A 14,520-nucleotide genomic window follows, 5' to 3' on the forward strand; every position below is an offset into this window, starting at 1 on the left:
GCGCTGATTTCTTTCATTTTTGGGGGGAGCCGGGATGGGATATTGGTGCGCTTTCAGGTGCAAAATGAGGCCGATTATGTGAGTAAGCGGCAAATTATTGAGGCATTCTTGAAAAGCGTCTTCATGTCTTGCGAATGTGAACTCCGAGATTTGCATGCCACAAAATAGGTGTGGTGCCTTTTCATACCGCACAGCTAAATCCTCCCTTGTTTTGCTTTATTGGCCGCTTTGGATTTGTCCTCCTATTTTCTACTGCCCTTTGTTACCTAAGATTGTTTTGACGCAACCAGCTTCCACATTCCTCCGTTCCGAGTCGGACCTGCCCTGCTAGGCCGCGGGAAGATTTTGCTGCCATGTTGTTGTCTGCTCATATTTCATTTATGCCACGACAGAGGCAATAAATTAACCGCCTTTGTGCTTTTACTACATTATTGTTTCTGGTCGCGAGGGGGGGGGGCGGGGGCGGGGCGTAGGGATTGATTAAATGATACATTAAACATGTCCAAATGTCATTGAATTGCATTGGAAGGCCCCATTTGGGGAGATTTGACTGCGTGCGTGTGTGTGTGTGTGTGTGTGTGTGTGTGTGTCTAATTTCTCATCGCAGCTTTATTGGGGGCTTCTTTTACATTTGCTGAGGCATTAAATTCTGCAGGGCAATTAATTAAAATCAAGAGCGTCGCGAGCGAATCCCGGCGCGGGAATGTATGTGTGCTCATTATGGCGGCAAAACACATGTTTTGTGTTGGAAGAGCAGTAATATTTGTTTGAATTATTAAACACATTAAAGCGGCTCGTATCTGCACTCACACAAACTCTCTCACACGGGCACACACTGCTCGATGGCAGAGTGTTAATTGTGTTGGGCCTCGGGGTAAAAATAACATTGCACTGAAGGCAGCAAGTGTCGCAGTTGACAATGTTGCCGTGTTCGAATCCTTGTGTTGTTTCCTCCTTCCACATAATTACGACATTGATTCCTTTTTGGGCAATTTTCTCCTTCAGGCTTTTCGTTTTTCTTACTTACCGACTTTAACGCCCCCCCCCCCCTCCCCGGGGGAATCCCGATGGGCGTTGTTGTCATACTTGTATGAGTGTTAATTGCTAATTAGGCCCGGTGTTGCAATAGCTCTGCGCAGGAGTTAGCAGTGTGTGCGTTGGCTGAATATTTACAAGCGGGAGTGTGGAAAGAGCGCGTCAACATCCGCTGGATGCGCCAAGTCGAGAGGGACAACAACGCTTGACTTTGCGTGACGCTCGCTTTGTCGTCATTTGCACGCGCCGCTGTTTCCTTGGTCACTCGCGGATATTCGCTTCAAACATGGGGATTCATTCCGATTGTACATCGCGTTGGGGAAGGGGAGACGAGTCTGTGTGGTTGCCACAGCAACAGTGGTTGAGTGTTGGGCATACAACAAATGTTTCGACACCAAATCGTACTTCCAAAAATACTTGTTCATCCACAATGAGGCAGAGGTTTTCTTCCTCAAAAGTGGAGTTCATATTCGACTTTGCCACTGCAGCATTATGAATGAACCAGTTTCAACATGAACGCTGCACTTCAAAATGGGAAAAAAATTCAATTCAATTCAATGTAATAAATGAAACAAATTCATTGTTTTGCAATAAAAACTGTACCGAAAGTATTTGGAAAAGTTCTTTGAAAATAAATGCATGTATTGTACCTAAAAGTGAAATACCACTGAACTGGAGGTAGCAAATGAACTGCACTGGATGAAATCAAAGTTGGATCCACGGCAATATTTGCACATCTTGAAAAATGATGACTGCATTTAAATATAGGAAAATAAAATACGACTTCATAGTCTTATAATTCAAATGTACTGTGCGTGAAATGAATACAAGTGTAGATAAAAGGTTCTGAAAATTTGCAAAAAGGCAAACGAGTTGCACTTAAAAGTGAACCACAACTGAACTGCGCCGAGCAAACGTAATGTAAGAAAAACGTTACGCTACTGTAACATTGTGAAACATTTCATTGAGTGATTCTTTCATTTACCAGTAGGAGGAGCCCACGTTCCACCACTGGGACGTGTGTGCCGCGCATTTCAATCACTGTTCAATACTCTCGATGGAGCAGCCGGCACACCGTATTTTAGCAGCGTAGCGTCCGTGCTAACGCTCAGAGTCGTGTGCAGTTTGTGTCAAACAAAAAAGAATGATGTTAAAACAGACACAATGTTGTGTGTAGTGGAGTAGTCATGTTGTGTCTTTCATCCGTCACATTATCAGAATAATATTTACGTCTCTTGCATTTATTGCTTTGAATGAGCGGTTTCTTCCCACAATCGGTTGCGTAAATAACATTCCCGTTAATGTCGTGGATCAAAATGGCCTCTGGTTGACCTCTGGAAAATAAAAAGTAGGATGGCCTTCAATCGTTATATGCAGTGCTGGAATTGGCCTTTTTTTCTTTTTTTCCATCTCTGTTCATGACGCCTACTTTATGCATTATACGCAGTGTCACTAATTAGTTGTGATGTCATTGCATGCCCGTATGATGGAAAGATGACCTTACGCGTACTAATATCGGAGCGCAACACGATTCAAAGGGTGGTTCGGATTTCAAGTGGAACGATTCGATTCTGCTCGATTAAGTGCGCTTACGATTCGATTTGCCATAGTGCGGCTCAGTTCAATGAGTTACTTGTTGTCATATGACATTGTCATTCTTCCAGCGCAATAGTGTTCCATGCTGAGTGCACTGCTTCCTTGCTGTCTGATTGATTTCATGCTTGGTCTAAATAGCTGACATGGGCAAAAAGGCCAAAGATTTTCATTCGCAGCCTTCTCTTTGGGTCACACCTTACCTGACACGCGGGGCCGTAAGGAAAGCGGGAACAAACAAATGCTCGCGCACGGTATATTAGGCGTCTTTGCATGTTCAATGTTAATTCTACGTGCGTGCCTGAGCATACGCCCGCTGGAGTTTGGCGGCGTTGAAACTGTTGACTGCGTGAGTGCCGGGCGCATGTGGCCGCATTTGAACCTGCACCTCCGCCTCATTAGGCCTGCCTCCGTTGCCATGGTTGTCTATTAGCGCAGCGCAGATTAAAGGCTCATTTACATGTGAAAGAAGGCGCGGGGCGGCCAGAGACGCGGCGTGAGAGTGCGACCACACTCCAGCGCACTCCACTCACTCGCTCGAGTGTCTTGTGCGCCACGGGGTCAGATAGGGCGCAGGCGAATGTTTGCAGAAGCTTTGGCCAACATTTTGGCCATTTATGTGCACTGGAGTGGAGTGGGGAGATTTGCTCCGTCCCCATATGAGGACACGGCAGCATAAGCCCCCTCGCGCCACCCCCCACCCCCCCCCTTTTCAAATGAACATTCATTTCATGAAAAAGGCCTTTGCCGTTTTCGAGTGCCTGCCGCATCCCACTTAATGTTGTTCATGTTAAAGGGATCGGACCCAATGTGCTATTTGATGCCACGAGCTCAGTGAGCGTACAGTGAAAGCCTTTTGATCATGCGGGATGTATTGCGGACCCACCCGCAAAAGGTGAAAATACACGCCTGATTCAAACCATCGGCTCATCAGCAAGCTCTGCAGAAGCCTGACAACGATCTGGATCATTTCAATCAGGTGTGTGGGAGGAGGGAAACAAACCGTAGGACCAGAGTTGGACCCCTGTGGTCTATGAAGTACCGTGCGGTGTGCCTCAAGGTTCAATTATAGGTCCTTTCGTGTTGTAGGTCCGTCGACACACAGTTGCGCATCACTGCGTCTTCTGATGACGCCAGTCCAGTGGATGCTCTTTTCAACCGTTTCTTGGACATGGTTGCCAGAGAACTTTGTCCATCTTAACCAGGGCAAGACTGAAGTTTTCAGCAGAGAGACTTATGTCAAGCACCCTAACCCATTTCTTCTTATTAATTTCGAGCATTCGTTATTTAGCTGCGTTTTGGAGTTCTTCCCCTCTCTCTTGCCAAGCAATGGACTTTTCCATCTGACTTGGGTCAGGAAGATGGCAGCACAAAAAAAATGTGTTGGCGCCTCGTGAGGAAAATGAAGTGGACTTATTCCAGTGGAGCGCAGAAAAGGAGAAGGCGAGAGACGTGAAGTTTCAAGCTTTTTGGCGTCCACGCCGGACGCGCGAAAACGAAACTGACAGCAGCCGCGGTAGCGCCAGGCCAGGAGGATGCAGTGGATATCAAGTGGCACGTGGAACGCTTCACGTCCTCATCAATTGCACTCAAAGTGTTGATGAGTCACTTGTTCCATTAAAAAAAACATTTTTGGGGACTTAAAGTCGCCCAGTGACAGCTGCAGAAAAAAAGATTTCAAAACAAACACCAACAGTTGAAGTATTATTAGAGGCGAAAATGCTTTATTCAAGGCGTCAATATATCAAGTTATGCAACGTGTGTTATTGATGCTTTGCGAGCTGCAAAGTTTGGCAACCTGCGCGCAGGCCGGCATCCTGTCAGACTTGGTAGAAAAAAAACAAAAATTGTAAGGGGGAAGGGAAGGGAAGCAGACAAGACTTGGAAAGAATCCTGTTTTTCTTCACAAGTGTTTGCTCGCGAGTGGCAATAAGTTTGGAAAAAGTGAAGTGTGCTTGCTGCAAAAAAGGAAATGCCGTCATTTCATGTTGGCGCGTTTGTGCAAGGTGCACGCAGACAGCTTTTTTCAGGCGCCTTTTTGCTCAAAAGAAATTCTAATAGCAGCGTCAAGTAGATGCTCCCCTCTTGGGCTGAAACTAGAAACTAGCATTTGAGCAATCGATTAATCCGACGATTATTTTGTTGATGCATCGAAAAATCGGATTCAAACTAGTTTTACTTTCCATTCCTTCGATTAGTTGCCGATGTTGTTGGACTACAGTATGTGGAATCATTGCTGTTCGCATGGTGAGCTACGCATCGGCTGCTTGAGGAAATTGGGCCAGCCAGGACACTTTCCATGTTGTGATAGCAAACGATTCCGTTGTGTAAAACTTTCAGGAAAAAGAGAATGACATGACATGACTATAACATTATCGTGTATTTTTGTCAAACCAAAAAACAACCATGGCTTCCAAAACGAGGCTTGAACTATGTTGTGTCTCGTCTCGGCGTGATGAGCTCACACGAGCGGCGTATGAAAATCCGAAGGGCCTCTCCCCGCACGCACTCACGCACGCACACACGCAGCCTGCCGGCCATATTTTACATTCTCGAGTGCGAGCGCTACAGGCGGCAACACAGCGAGTTGGGAATCTTCTCTATGAATATTAATGCCTGCTTCGGGGGAGGGAGGATCGTCCAAATCCTCTGCAGATAAAACTGAGAGGGAACGAGGGATGATTACAAGACCGCTCCGCCAAAATCCCCCCCCCCCCTTTTAATGGGAATCGTCGCCTTCGACCCATCCAGATGCCAAAATTTCACTTAAACGCGTCACATATTTTTTTTCACGTGAGCAACAAATGGGGGGGGGGGCTTGTCAAAGCCTTTGTCTTTGTAATGTGGCGTATGTATCACTGTCATTTCAACGCAGCGCGGGACAATGGAGGGCAAGGCGAGATGGATGACACGCGGCGTCAAAATGGGAGTAGAGCTCCTTCTCCAAATGTGCGCCAAGGCATAGGTCAGCCCTCAAAAGCCCCCGTGGGGCAAAGAATTAAGACATGTGCCAGGCGTGAAAACATGAGCCGTAATGCATTTATATGAAGATGTATGGGCTTTTCATGTTGTTTTCTTATTAAGATCCAAAGAAAGTTGTCCCTCAGGGCTCTATGCTTGAACCACTTTAACTGCGTTAATGCAAATGTAATAAAACTTGCCAAGGGGCGGTGATATTTGTCAGAGTTTGTCATTTGCAACTGCAGCTCTGTAAATATATTAACAACAATACCGTTGACATCAAATTTGACTTTTTTGAGGCCCTCCTCTTCACTTTTGGAAAACGTGAGAACTACAATTTTAAAATCCTCATTTTCTGATTTGAATCGTACAATTTGGGTGAAATGGGCGTCATTCTAAAATTGTTTTTTGTATGTTTTCTTCTAGATGACATCATTTAAAAAAAATTTTTTTAAACGTATTGAACGTATTACGATGCAGGATTTTTCCCCCCCGTTGACTCGCAACACTCTTCCTGATGTTATTTCTCGCCGATCGGCGTCCTCGTGACCCCGGCGTGTACACGGGGGACTTTTTAATTACACTGTTTGTGTGAGGGGTTGTCAATAATGCATGCGGCCCCATCATTCTTTTGGCCGTTTCAATCGATAAGTGGCGTCGGACTCGTGGGGGTCTTGTACGCTGACCCCGTGGCTGCGTTCATTTTTATGATCTGCAAGCAGCCATCAGTCAAATGGACCGTTTGCAAATCTTCCCTCCTTTCACCGGACAAGAGTTGCCTCGTAAAACAAAAGCTTTTCAATCGCCCTACTACCTCCCAGTGACAATTTTATAGGCTATATTATATTGATATTTACCAAATCATTACATTTGACTATGTAGGATTGTATGTATGGTACATTTCTTTTCAACAAATGAATGTTTTCACCATTAATATCACTTGTTCTGTTCATGGCATTTTGTCCCCACTCTTATCTTTCTTTTTTGTGGTCTTAGACCACGCACAGCTTTTGCCTTTCATATTTTCCCAATCCTTCTTGCTGTTTGGTCGGATTTTTGCGTCCTTTTCATCCACTAGCTGTGACATTTGATCCCCCGGAGAGAAAATGAACATATGACAATAACAGTGGAAATGATATAATAACCTCCTCCTATTATTTGGGTGCAGACCGTCTGAAATGTGAAGTTGATGTTGTGGGCCAAATCTGCTCCCTGTGCCTTGAGTTTGACGCATGTGATGTGAAGCAACAAAAAGGCCAAAGTAGACAAGCGTGTGTGCTTTGTGAGGTACGCACACACGCCCACACGCCCACGCCGCGAAGGTGCTAAGTCACACTGAGCAGGAAGGTGCTGAGTGTGAGCGCCGCTACCGTTTTTAATTCTCCGGCTGCAAAGTGTTAGATTAACGACACACGTGAGCGCTGTCATAAGACGACATCTGTACAAGCGTCTTTTTTTTTTGTGTGTGTGCGCGTGTGTGCCAGAGAGAAAAAGACTAGTCTTAAACTCATGAAATAGGGTTTTGAACTAGGGTTAGGGTTTCAAGTTAAGGTTTTAAGCTCCCACGTGATCGCAGCATGATGTCAGACGGGCGTGTGTGCGCGTCCTTTTGCCACGGAGAAATACACTCGTATGTTATGTGTACACACACACACCGCCGGGAGCTCGACTTCATGCAACACAGGAGAGCTGATATTCCGAAATAAGTTTGTTTTTAAGACGGCGCCAAGTCAAACGAGTCCTTTCATTTCATGGCTACAATGCAGCTTTTACGTTGGGCAAAAGCGGCGGGGCAGCCACCGCTTAAGGAAGCCACAATAATGTACTTAAAAAAAATAAAATAAAAAAAAAACGTACATGCTACAACAATCATTGGGGATCGTATGGTTGAAAACTTGATGATAAAACTTGACGACTTCCCCAAAGGCCAATGAAAAACATTTGGCTACGTATTGCTAAGCGGAGTTCATCGCAAATATAATTGGCCCATTAAGACGAATAAAAACAAAATATACCACTACCCACAAGTCATTTTTAACTTATGACAGTAAGTCGTTACCAAACGTATTTTGGGATTTGTTTGTTTTGAATTTTTTGACCGTGCGTTGACATTTACAGCTATGACGTTTCAGAAAAATATTCCACCCCGTTGCTGAGCCTAATTCTCCATTCAGCAATAGTACTACATATGTTACATATTATATTGTTACTATTATATTATTATTATTATTATGAAAACCTAAACGAGGGCAGATTTTGAGTCAGCGCAAAAAAAAAAAAAAAAAAATCATCTTGCGTCTCTGATGAAAAAAAATGGCGCACAGCTTTGTCGAGCCTGTTACGGCAAGAAAAGGCCTCCGATTGAGAAAGCCCGATGATGTCATCCTTCCCAGTCCCGAGGGCCCAAAGTGTCTTTGGACGGGCTGGGGTCATTTCAAAGACGCGCTTTGGTGTTTCTTAACCAGCAACGCGGCCCTCCACATACGGTAGCACTGAACGGCACCGTCTCAAGTCCGCTGCACTTTTTAGCCGCGCCGTCACTGTTGTAGTTTGAAAGCCATTTCAAGCCGCCTCGGCGCAGGACGATTTGGCCTCCGACGCTTACGCTTGCTGGATGAAATGCGCTCTGGCTCTCTCTTTCTGTTTGCCCGGCGTATTGATTTGCCATTATGTTGCACGGGGGAGAAAATCCATGGCTCTCCTTTTAAATAACCATCACAGGAGGACAAGCGAGATCCATCGCGGACGCGGCGTATCGGATGGGAAACACGCCGGCGCGTGAGTGAGGCAATCTCCTCAGTGCCTCTCGCGCTGGTTAAAGATGCGCCTGGTGAATTAGGCTCAGCTTTGCTGAAGCAGGCCTTTTCTTTGTGTTTGTGCGTGTGTTTGGCTTCTTTGTATTAGCGCGAGGCGTTCCTCCCGTGCGCCACAACATTTGCATGCGTTTGTATTAGTCAGCAAGGATGTACTTGCGTCTCTCTTGCTGTTTGCGCTTGACCTTGTTCTGTGACTGGGTGCCGTAGCTTATGTTTTAGTGTGATTTCATATTCAGGGTATGAAAACAAGCCTTTTATTGAAGTTGAAAAACAAAAATGGAACCTAAATGAAACCTTCTATGTTTTAAACGTGTGACTTGCTTTTCCATAGCGCAACACTTTTGTCTTTGCGTCTCGTTCAATTGTGCCGGTGTAACCAGCGGATTTTTCCAGTATCCGTACGTCACTTCCATATTTGTGTTTCTGAACACCTTAACTTTTAAAACAGGTGTCTGTACGTGCCACTAGTCGCTACGTCATTGAACGGTGTTGTACTTTTGCATTTCCGTAAAATGTGAAAGCTAACTTTTGTTAGCATAAAAGTTGAGCTAATTACGTTAGCTAGCTCTTGAGCATTAAAGTGTGACATGAAGCGTCTCTATAATTAACAGTGAAAATCATTTTTACTTAGAGGCTAAGGTACAGTTCAGTCTGTACTTGTAAAATGTTTACTTTGACGCTGATGGCGCAATGACCACTTTCTACTAGATCGCTGTTCCACAACTGGTTGAGCTTGGTAGATGTTTAAAAAAAAGAAAAAGTCTAAAGAAATGACAGTACTTGGAATTTCCCGCCACAGACATAATCAGAAATCACAGACTTGCATTTTTTATTTTTCAAATTGGTTGGCACTTGATATTTGATTTCTCTTTCCTCAATTTCCAGGCCAAGCGCCACTCAAGACATTGATGTGACGCTATTCAAAGATAAGATGACTTTTTCTTCGACATTCGAATGTGAACTGTATAAAACTTTGGACCACGAAAGAAACCGAGCAGGCACGTTTGTGAGCGTTTTCATCCAGCGAGCCACTCAGTCACCGAAAATGTTAAGCTGACTGAAAAATTGATCTTGATAACTAACATTGCCAGAATGTTGATGTCATCTTTCCATTGGAACACGTTTGTTTGTAATTGGAGTAACTTTTTCCATTTTTTCCCCTTTTTGTCTTTTTTCACAAGGCAATTTTTTGCCTCCTCATAGTCAATCGGGACGGCGCAAGAGGCCAACCTGCTGAGGCTGTAATCTGCTTGTTCAAGTCTTGTTGGGGGACAAGGCGCTTTTTGTGCTGCTGTGATGCAGCACTTGTGACACATGCTCAGTTCCTGTGCTCAAAGCTTGATGTTGTGTCGAGTGTGCATGTGCTGTGTGTGTGTGGGGGGGGGGGGGTGTTTGCGTTGACAAGGGTGACGACTGCCGATTGACAGCGGCGCACGCAGCCAACACGACATGTTTAGAACCCGACAGACTGGCCCCGGGCCGTCGAGGCAATTATTTGCTTTGAGGAACATTCTCCAGGCATTACAGCGTGTTGGCTGAATGTTGATAGACGAGCATTGGACACTAATGCTATTGTGTGTCCAAAAAATATCCTCTTCGTGTTTTGATGTGGAATGGAGAGCTGAATGAACGCATCCGTTCCGTCACAGTTTTAGAGAACATCGCTACGATACAAAAAAAATGCAATAAACTGTGCCAGCAAACAAACATGGCAAAAAAAAGATCAAAAATGCAAATCATACATATCATACCCACCAGATTATGAAACGTATATGGGGAGAAGGGCAGAAAATTGCCGACGTCATCGAGGGTCAGCCCTCCGGCCCGGTGAGGCTAACTTTGAAATCTGATTGGTTAAGGAAACAGTCCCAATGCTAATATAGTTCCGCCCGTTGCGAAGGCCCTGTGCAGATTACATGGACATGGCAACACAAAGAAGCTGAAATCTGATTGGACAGGGCAGCCAAGAGAAACGCCATGAAACCAATGTTAGGAATAAGTTCAAACAATTTCATCAAAGAAAAACTATACCATTTCCGTTGTAAATGTAAACGTGCCCAGTGCGTTTCGTCGGCAAACTGCTCACACATGAGGGAAATGCAGAAAAGTGTGAAAACAAAAGATAACGTTGAGCCACAAAGTCTTCGTGTGTGTGGGGGTGCGTGTGTGCGTGTGTGGGGGCGTGTGTGCGTGTGCGCGTGTGCGCGCGCGTGTGTTGTGATGTCAAAACTGCCACAGAAGGCAGTTTTTTTTTTTTTTTTGGGAGTGATTGTCACCTCTTTTTTTAGGCAAACAATGACAAGCGGCGCACAGCGGCGGCTCTATTATCTCTGTAAATTTAATACAAATCTGCGTTGCGCTCTTGGCTCGTGCAAAGAAAGCGCGCTTTATCGCTCCGCTCCTCCTCACACACACACGTCTCCTCTTTGCTCTTCACGCAGCCAATGGAAAGTGAATTATGAATAAATAAAAAAAAGGGGAGGGCTACATGCAGCCGGGCGGATGCGCGTGTGGCTGAATTTCCATATAGATAGACACGCACATTAAACTTGGTTATCTGCAAGCTCGCTATCCACTCATGCTCTTATTACGTTTGTTGATGGAGAGATGGCTACCGGCTTGGCTTTGACGTGAATTGCCACCCCCACCTGCTGTGGGACTATCTGCCCCGGACACTTCACTCGTTTATGGACTGCTGTCCACCTTATAAAGCGCAAGCTGGCCGTGATTTTACTTGTGATTTCACAATTGTGAAGGGTCTTTTGTCAAACTGACCAGTAGTGTTCGACGGTAGTTTTGTCTCAATTTGCTCTCCTAAATCTTAAATTTCCTTTCACAGACCCATGTAGTCCGCCATGGAATACCGCAGGGATCACTGCTCGCGCCACTTTTGTTGATGACGATGTGCAATTTCTGGTGAAATTGCGTGTGAGCGCTGAAAATGCTGAATGCAAAAATGTGAATGAACTCTGGTCATCCATGTCAAAGTCCTCGACTCTAAAAAAAAAAAAAATACTATACATGGTCATTTTTGTGGAAAAAAAACGACCATGTATAGTGAGGCTTTTTGGGGGATATAAACCACCATTAATAAGGCGTTTTTGGGGCAAAAAAAACGACCGGACCAGAAGTTCACACACCATCGAGTATGCAGCACGGTGACGCCAAGGTGCTGACCGAGCTGGGATGTCGCTTGTTGCTCAAACACAAGAGCGGCTCAAATGATCGGAGCCAAATCCCTTTGTGTGTTTAACCATACTTGGCCAATAAAAACGATTCTGTTTCCGCCGTGGCGTCAGCCAGCTCCGGGCACTGGAATGTCGCGCCCCACCTTGGTCCTATCCATTGCATTGAAAAGGAGTTGTTGCGCATGCCAAACTTTTGACAAGAGGCAGTGGGTAAAGACTTGTGCGTCCAAGACTAGAAATATGTCACAAATTTGGATGGCAGAGATGAACGAAACAACTTAAGTCACCATTCAACATTTATTCTGCTCATATAAAAAATGATTTTTAAATAGTTTGTTTTATTATCACCAATGTTCTTTTTTTTTTTTCTTCAAAAAAGTAATGTGGTCAGTGGGTGGAGTGGTGGCACGCCAGCCGGATGTCACTCACTAAACCACACCCCTTCGAGGCACACAACCGACACATGCATAATACAATATGCACATTCATTGCATTCATTTCTCTCAATTCTCTTCTGAGGTTTTTACATTTGTATACAGTTCAGAGCATTTTCAGCCCATGAAAAAAAAAAAAAAACATGAAAAACCATGCATCATTCTTGCGCTTCCTGCTTAGCACAATGTGCCGAATGCGCTGCGGGTGCGGAAGGGGAAGGAAATGAAACGGTTATCCATCCCGCGGCTTACACCTAAATTAAAATGCAATTAGAAAGAGGCAAATAGGCTGCTCTCGGGAGATTGCGAAGGGGTGCGGAAAAGGGGAGGCGAGGGCTCTCAGGATAAGGGCCCGTGTCACTCATCATTAGACAGGAGGGGAGCCAAATCTCCACACAAGCTCACGGGCACCTTTTGTTGAGCTCTCCACGCCTATGATAAAAACAACACCTCCAGACGGGAATCCTATACTAGCTCAAAGATAAAAATGATCATCTATTCACGCCTTTTTTTTCTTTTTTTTTTTTTTCGGGGCTGTTATTGTTTTCTGCAGCCTTCCATTGTGCGCTCGAGTTCGCTATTGTCATCAACGCATCCATCAAACCTCCATGTTTGTCTTGCTCAGCTCCGTACAGTATTGACAAGTGTCCATTCTGACAGAATTCCACCGCACCCCCCCCCCTTGAAATCTGGTGCACCCCCCCCCACACACACACCGCCTCACAACCCTCCCTCCTCCACCCCCGTCCTCCTGCTCCGGCTCCCTGGGATCAATGGGTGTATAAGCGTATGGCGGATGAACCCCACACGACGGCAGCCTCGCAGGCAGGGTTGGGGGGGGTTGGTTAGAAAGGGGGGTGGGGGCATGTGAGGAAGAGAAGGGGAGCCCACCCTGGCGGAGGAGCACCCCACAATGCAGACCTGTCGCCTCGCTGCAACAATGGATGTGACACTGGAGGAGGAATTTCGGCGGACGCCAACGCCCCGTCTTCGAAGCAGGGGCGGTCCTAGCCAGCAAACACAAACGACTGCACGGGGGCACACCAAAGTCTCTGAAAAAAAAAACGTTGATGCATTTAGGAGTGTTTTAGTCTCAATTGACATGCTTAAAAATGTCCAAATACTGAATGGATTGTTTGGCGTGCTCTCTCTTACCTTCCCGTGCAATGGACGAGTCCCAATTTTAGCCGGGTCGGGTCGGGTCGGGTGGGGGTTCATCATTTGACTCACTCACAGTAGAATGCAAATCAGCGACTGAAAAATGAGTGAATTGTTCCATGGAGGCGATGGCTATGAAAAAGTCTCCTTCTCTCTAGTCAATATTTGATTAAAAGGGGGAACAAGTTGTCAACCCGACTGACAGAATGTGACAGAACATCAACTGTCTCAACAAACAAGCTGAGAAAACACGACACCTTCATCAAATTGTCACAGACACACGTCACCAGCTCAGATTAGACGATTAAAACTTTGCTTCGACAGGTTTGACTCTTAATTATTTTTGTAAAGTGCAGCTCATATTTGATAACCATTCCTTTGTTAGAGAATCAGAAGCAAGGATTTTAAGGACGGGATCTAGCACGGCAAAGGCGAGTTTAGTCAAATTCACTTTTTTTTTTTTTTTTTTTTATTAGCTCATGATAAAGATTGATATTCCAAATTTTGGGAGTAGATGAATGTGCAAGGTCCTTCAACTGGGTTTGCTTTGCATCCCCAAATGACTTAATATGCCCGTTTCATAAAATCTGCATTGCCAAAATGAATGGCCCCCTAATAGACTCAAAGTTTGACGCTGGCACCCAGACAGCTGGAAAATACATGTCAGAAATTAGGTTACAGGTCTCAATGGCTTAGGTCCTGTAACACGAAAGAAATGCTCATGGCCTAATAATCATTGTAATGATAATAATAACCCAGTAGGGTTCTGACGAGTCAATAAGTGGAGCCCATAGTTCAAAGCAAACACGCTGCATCGGCATTTAGCTGTTCTGCTGCTCGCAAATGGAATAAGATGCCAACAGAAGTGAAGTCAGCCCCAAGCGGAAATGCTTTTAAAACCAGGTTCCAAACGGTGTCTCCCCCCCCCCCCCCCCATTCTTATGATTAAGGCCTTTGAGAAATTCCTAGAATCCATTTTTGCAAATTCATGTGCTGTACGTTCTTTTATTTACTTTGGTACACGACTTAGTATTTACTTGTAAATGGTTGCTTGTTTGTTTTTTTAATGTCTTAAATTTGTTTGCCTTGAAAAGTAGTTTTGTAACTCTGTCAAGCACATTGAGTTATGGCGCGTAAAAAAAAATGTAAATAAAGCTTGCCTTGCCTCGCAGTGCTCATTTGTTGAAATGACCGTAATTAAATGTCTGTCAACAACAAAAATGTGTGCTTACCCCTGAAGCAAGAACGTGGGGACGTTGTTATTTTCGGGGGGGGGGGGGGTTGTCGTACTTTTACGTTTGCCCACACAGCAAATTGAAAGCTAATTAAGACGCT

The 14,520-nt window shown here is 45.0% G+C and overlaps 1 protein-coding gene and 1 long non-coding RNA gene across 2 annotated transcripts in view; one reads left to right on the top strand and one right to left on the bottom strand.

Moving 5' to 3' along the window:
- The window catches only part of cbx4 (chromobox homolog 4 (Pc class homolog, Drosophila)), a 27,063-nt gene continuing 12,543 nt past the window's right edge, over positions 1–14,520 (top strand). Inside the window, exon 1 of the mRNA XM_086056140.1 lies at positions 1–78. The gene's annotated coding sequence lies outside the window, so the exon portion shown is untranslated. The remainder of the gene's footprint in view (positions 79–14,520) is intronic.
- Positions 12,777–14,520, bottom strand: part of LOC147133979 (uncharacterized) — a 16,445-nt gene continuing 14,701 nt past the window's right edge. The window contains exons 2-3 of the long non-coding RNA XR_015090169.1: positions 13,183–13,281; positions 12,777–13,079 (exon numbers count right to left, since the gene is read on the bottom strand). This is a non-coding gene — a long non-coding RNA (uncharacterized LOC147133979). The remainder of the gene's footprint in view (positions 13,080–13,182; positions 13,282–14,520) is intronic.

This window comes from Filicampus tigris, chromosome 16 (genome assembly GCF_054856515.1).
Source record: "Filicampus tigris isolate MCC_2025a chromosome 16, RoL_Ftig_1.0, whole genome shotgun sequence".
Classification (NCBI taxonomy): Eukaryota; Metazoa; Chordata; class Actinopteri; order Syngnathiformes; family Syngnathidae; genus Filicampus; species Filicampus tigris.